This window comes from Budorcas taxicolor, chromosome 4, assembly GCF_023091745.1.
Source record: "Budorcas taxicolor isolate Tak-1 chromosome 4, Takin1.1, whole genome shotgun sequence".
NCBI lineage: Eukaryota > Metazoa > Chordata > Mammalia > Artiodactyla > Bovidae > Budorcas > Budorcas taxicolor.
In genome coordinates, this window is record NC_068913.1 from 47933750 (window position 1) to 47939872 (window position 6123).

Genomic DNA, 6123 nt, shown 5'->3' on the forward strand with positions numbered 1-6123 from the left:
AGGGTCCTGCCGCACTGTTCATGCACATGTCAAAGGTTGGATCACACCAAAGCTCAAAAACAGGATAACCAAAACATGATGTTTTTTAGGCAATTAAATACAGCTACCAATTTTTTATAGGTTATTAACCTAGGATATCTCCAAGGAAGCCTCAGCTCTACCCTTGTATCCAAATACCAACATTCTTTTGTACAATTTTTTTTCTCATTTGCCTGCCAGGTGTGTGAGAATGAGGGACCAGGCAGAGAAACGTTACAAAGATTAAAGAAATCATTTGTAGGAATTTAAAATACCCTTTCCTGCCAGACTGAAAAATGTGATTTAAAACCTCAAAGGTTTTTTGCTCGCCCTGAAGCAAACAGTCACTGTAATAATTTAACTGGAACCTTTTATTACTTTAGTCATTAACTTTAAAAATGCAAATCTTCTGAATGTAACCAACAACCAACAATCTTTTTTCTTAGCCAAAAGGCTTATTCTTCAGGGTTTCTTCTTCTAGATTCCCTGAACTGTCTTTCCCATCTTTTTTTCTCAGCTTACCAGAATATGAAAAAATGCATGTTTACATTTTTCTTAAATCTTGATTTTCCATGTGTACTCTAAAATGCATCTGATTTGTATCAGAATCTTAGAATGCATTGTTGAGAAGAAAAGGAAAATATAATTCCAAAAATAGCCTCTGTCCATATTTCCCAGTGGGGGACTGGTTAGTACCCGACTAAAGCCAAAGAGGTATGTAAATCCAGTGGATATAGCTCTAAAGGCTTTCCTGAGAACATCAAGGCTTCATCATGGTGGGCATGGTAGATACAAAGCACTGGAAGGGAAGTCATCTCTGTGTGTCCAGGGTCATACGGGCTACAGCTGTAACTCTGTGTCTATACTGATAAGAAAAGTGTATTTGGAAATAGGACACTTTAGCCTATTGCCATGACTAAATGCCAAATACAGCAAATTTTAAAAATTCATATTGCATATGCATGCTACCAAGCTACCTGTGGGTCTCCCCACTCCCACTGGCAAGTCAGCCCTCTTTCCTCCCCTCCTCCCAAGCTCAGACAGCCTGTGTCTGAAAGGCCCTGAAGTCTCGTTCAAGTACAGGAGCCCCCTGCCTGCTCCCTCTTTTTCTCAGGTCAGTGTAAACCAGTGGTTCTCACCCAGCAGTACACACCAAAACCACCTTCCAAGCCTTCTGCTCCACGGGGCCTCACCCCAAAGTTTCTGACTTGGAAGGTCTGAGGTGGGGCCAAGGATGTGCGTTTCTGACAAGTTCAAAGGTCATATGGATCTACAGGTCCTGGGTCCACACTTGGAGAATCTGTGGTCTTAATCCAACAAGAAATAGCTTTTTTAACATCCCAGATATTTGTATTGACAGTTAGATGCTGCATTTTCATTGAGAATTTCCCTAGTGTTGGTTTCTTATTTTACAGCATGTAGAACTATGAAGATCACATTGGATGGGTGGGCTGCCAGACTGAAGGGCAACTAACCCCACATTGTAAAAATCTGTGACAGGTTTTTATAACAAAGGGAACAAACATATCTACTTATGGATGAACACCCCTCACTCCTGATTCAGCTGCAAAAAGCTCCATTTGAGAAATAAAATGATGCTTAATTTAGTGAACTATGTCCTGAGACCACCTTGCTGAAAAAGAGCATTATGTTCCAGCATCATCCAGAGGGCACTGTGCTGTCTGATTCTGGGTGCCATGACCTCTAGGAGTCTCAAGTTGTCTGGGCCAAAGGAAAGAGGTGCAGAGAGTGGAATATAGCCCCACAGACTTCTGGTGTGGCCTTAGGAGAAAGAAGCCAGCTCCCTTGTTATTATTTTCTGCCTTGAGGGAGCAGTGTTCCATGTATGATTTCTAATGGATCTCTGCACATTCTTTGGTGGCTTAGTCAGTAAAGAATTAGCCTGCAGTGCAGTAGACCACAGTTCAGTCCCTGAATCAGGAAGATTCCCTAGAGAAGAGAATGGCTACCCATTGCAGTGTTCTTCCCTGGGAAATACCATGGACAGAGGAGCCTGGAGGGCTGCAGTCCACGGGGTCGCAAGAGTTGGACATGAGTTTAGCGCCTACACCATCACCTCTGAAGATTCTTTGATATGTTTGGAGATGCCCTTAGGCTTGAGCACTTGGTATTTTCCTTCCAGGGCCTCCTAGAAAACAGGATTTAAGAAGTTAGCAAGGAATGGCACTCAAATAAGCCCTGAAGTCTTTTAGCAGAATCCCTGTGTGGCCCATCAGGCCTGATTCTGTTGCTGCTATGGTATCGAGTCAGGGAGTGCTGCAGGCTCAGGCTCTGATGGGAATGAGGAGCCGCAAGGCTTTTCCTGAGGATACCTTCTAGTTGCTATGTTTGCAGTTTCTTATTGTCCTTTGCAGCTATTTATTCCCTTGCCCGGATCCAAATCCCCAAAGGCAACGTTCCCAGAAATCCCCAGTGCCTGATCACATCACTTGTCTTATTTAATTACTCTGCAGAACCTGAGGGGACCACTGCACCATCCTCTGTGGCTCACTGATATGCAGCTCAGTGGCTGTAGATTAACCACTTGTTCTTTCTCCTTCCCTATCTGAATGACTGAGCTGGAGGCAAAGTCGGGACAAGAACAGCAGAAATCACTTTCTCTTGAGAAATTCCTTCCCGTGAAAAGAAGGGAGGACGGGGGTCCCTTGTAATTTAAATAAATCAGTTCAGCAGCCTTTCTCCCCCTGATGCATGTTGGCCTGTGTAGGATTTGATGTCTAGAAAGAATCTGGCATGTGTTCAATCTGTTCTCCTTACCCAGGCAGTGCTTACCCAAGCTCCTTCCATAACAACCTGGGCTCAGCTTCCTGGGACCAGAACACTATCTTGGGGAAGGACTGAGAAGGAAGCAGACCAGGTTCCTATCCGGGTGGCAGAGCCAGAGGTGCTATGGCTGGAGAGATCCTAAGCCCACATACTTCTCACAATGTCCTTCATACATGCTTTGCACCGGAGTGACTGAGTTTAGATTTGCATAGTTGTTGGCTCTCTGTGGTCCCTCCTCGAGTCACCAGCAGCCCAGCAGTACTGTGAGTAGCTCATTCTCCCACAACCTTGTGCAGAGGTGGCAACCATACCCAACTCGGGCTTGAGTGCCTTGTGCAACCATTCCCTCTCTAAGCCAGAATCAGCTGACTACTGGAATTGCTGAGTCACATGAGTTAGGGATGTATGCTTGGTGTGGGGAGGGGGGCAGGCAGGAGCACACCAACCACAGATTCACCACTTCACAAATTTATCCAAGAGGCACTCTTGAGCTCCATGTATTCATGGGGAAGGAACAATTATCCTCATTCCCAAGTGGAATCAAAATTCTTCACTCTGCATTGTCCAGTCTCCCAGCTATGTGCTCCCTGCAGGAATCAGGGCATTTCCCACACACACCTCCTCCTACTTTGGCCAACACACTCCCTCTGCCCCAGGCCCCTGTCCCCTCTCACCATTACCTGCCATTTCTCCCCTCTGGAGCTGCTGGACTGACGCACCTGCAGTGCAGTGGCTGGGTGCCCCAGTTCTGGCACCAGACTGCCTTAGTGAAGTCGGTCTCCAAAATATGCCCTGTCACGTGCAGCCAGTGCTGAAGCATTTTGTGTCTCAGTGTCATCTTCTCTAAAATGGGGTTGATGATAACTGAGCTTCCACGGAGGGATGTCAAGAGGGTTCAATTCAATGGAATTATTTTATGTAGAATATAAATATTTGCCAAAATGCCTGACTCAATAAATGTGAGCTGTTCTTCTTCAAAGGCCTATTCAAATGCCACTATGTCCTCTGGGAGCCCTCCTTCCCTCTTTTGTTCCCTACTCATGAGCCTTCTATAGCTATTTTCACACATACTATAATTACAGCTTCCTGTGGTAGAGCACAAAGTCTTCAGCCTGACTCCCTGGGTTCAAGATCTGGTTCTGCCGCTTATCAACTGTATGATCTCTGTGCCTTTGTTTTTTTCTTCTGTGGAATGAATAATAATAGGTCTTAACTTCATAGGGTGGTTGTGATGATAAAGAAAGTTACACATGTAAAGCATCACCAGGGCCTAGTAAGTGCCACATAAGCAGAGCCTCTAATCAGTGTGGCCTCACTTCTCTGTCTCTCTCATTAAACTTGGAGCTACTTGAGGACAGGGAGATGCCTTATTGATTTTCTGTATCTTCTGTACCTAAAATATAGTTTAACAGATTATAGTCTAGAACTCCTGATCACTAGTTTTCATTTCCTTCCTCTTTTCATTTCTCCTGGAACATGGATTCTACTCAAGCTCAATAGGCATGTGCAGCAAATCTGACTTAACCACAGTTCATAGGCTTCTTATCATAACAGTGTTTGATTTCTAAGAATCCATCCCTGCAGCACAGTTTCATGACTAAAATCCCTAAGTGGAATTCTTCAAAATAGTATAAAGTTGTTATTTTTATTTTTTTTTTCAGTTTTGAAAAAAGTGTATTATAATGTGCTTTACACAGAAAATATTGAAGCCCTATAAAACACTATAAGAAAGATTTTCTAGTAAGCTATAATATTCAGGATAATTTAAACAAATTTAAAACTAAAGTAGGGCCTGTTATTTGTTACTGTGGAATACAAATTTTTTTTAAGGTTCTACAGAAGGAATTGGAAGAAAGAAATAATCTGGTAGATTAGGTACTTACAGGTTATTGATTGTCAACTTTCAATTTTATGCCATATAGTTCTCTCAGAAAATGTATGAAAAGCAGATAATTATATTCTAAATTATTTTTTCAAATATGCATGCATGCTTAGTTACAAAATCACATCTGACTCTGCAACCCCATGGACCTGCAGCCCAGCAGGCTCCTCTGTCCATAGGATTTCCCTCTGGATTGGGTTTCCATTTCCTTCTCCAGGGAAATTTGTTGTTTTTAAAGTAATCTTTAATCTATTTCACAACTTACAATGTTGCCTATAAATGAAGGAATTTTGCAGTTTTGCAGGATCCAGTGCCCCTCCTCTTCTACAAATCTGTATAGGTGTGGCTTCATCCTTGAGCAAAGAGATCCCACCCCACACACTGGTGGCCACTTCTTCCTCCTGAGCAAGTGCTTGTGCAGAAGTCTACTTTTCTTTCATGGGAACCAGGACTCCCTGGATGGGAGAGAGCCATACCAGTGTCCCAGGCAGGGGTCGCACTCACAGTGTCAGAAAGACCCTGGAACCACCATAATGCAAGAGACATCTGACTTTGCACAGTGTCTTCCTTTTTTTCCCCTATGATTAAAAAAAAAAGAAAAACTCCCTCAATTTCCTCCTTGAATCTTCCCCCACCTCCTTGCCTCAAGCAAAGTCCTGCTCTGCCTTGAGAGCCCCATTCTGAAGCTCCTGCTCACCATCCCACAGCCTTTTAAGGACACTGCCTTCCTTGATTTTGAGTGCAGATTCCAGGGCATATTCTGGCACCCCCAGGTTAAAAAAAAAAAGACACACAAAATAAAAAGACTTGAGATTGATGTCACCAAGCTGCCTCTTTCCCAGTCCCTCATCACTGTAATTTACAGCCTCTCAGACCTGCATGCTTTCTGAGCATTTGAGCCCCGGTCCCAGCTTCCCCAGTCTTCCTTCACCTTCAAGCCCTGCCACCTTCATAAAGAGTTTACCAATGATCACACACACAAGTGTGGACTCAGTTCTTTGATTTCTTCTGCTTAATGCTCTTCAGTTCCTTGCCACTCCAGTCACCCACTCTAGATCCTGGACTCTGCCATTACCTCTGGCCTCCAGGAAAAAAAAAAGCAAAAAAAAACCCCAGATATCCATTCTCTGTCCTTCAAGCTGATCAAGACCTTGATCCCTCAGGCTTGACTTTATCTGTCATCACTTGTTTCTGACCCTCACTTCAGTCCTTTCTTTGTCAACATCTTCAATCCTTTGCCTCAAATCCTTGTCCTTGTATAAATCCACCGAGACTGCAACTGAGTCCTTTGTAATGTGTCACTGCTGACACCTCCCTGTCAGTACTTCCTACATTCTACACTCGACAGCATTAAAGTCCCCAAGCATGTCATGCTTTCTTTATCACCAAGCCTTTAGAATACTTCTACCCAGCACTCCCCTTGTTTCATCCACCCC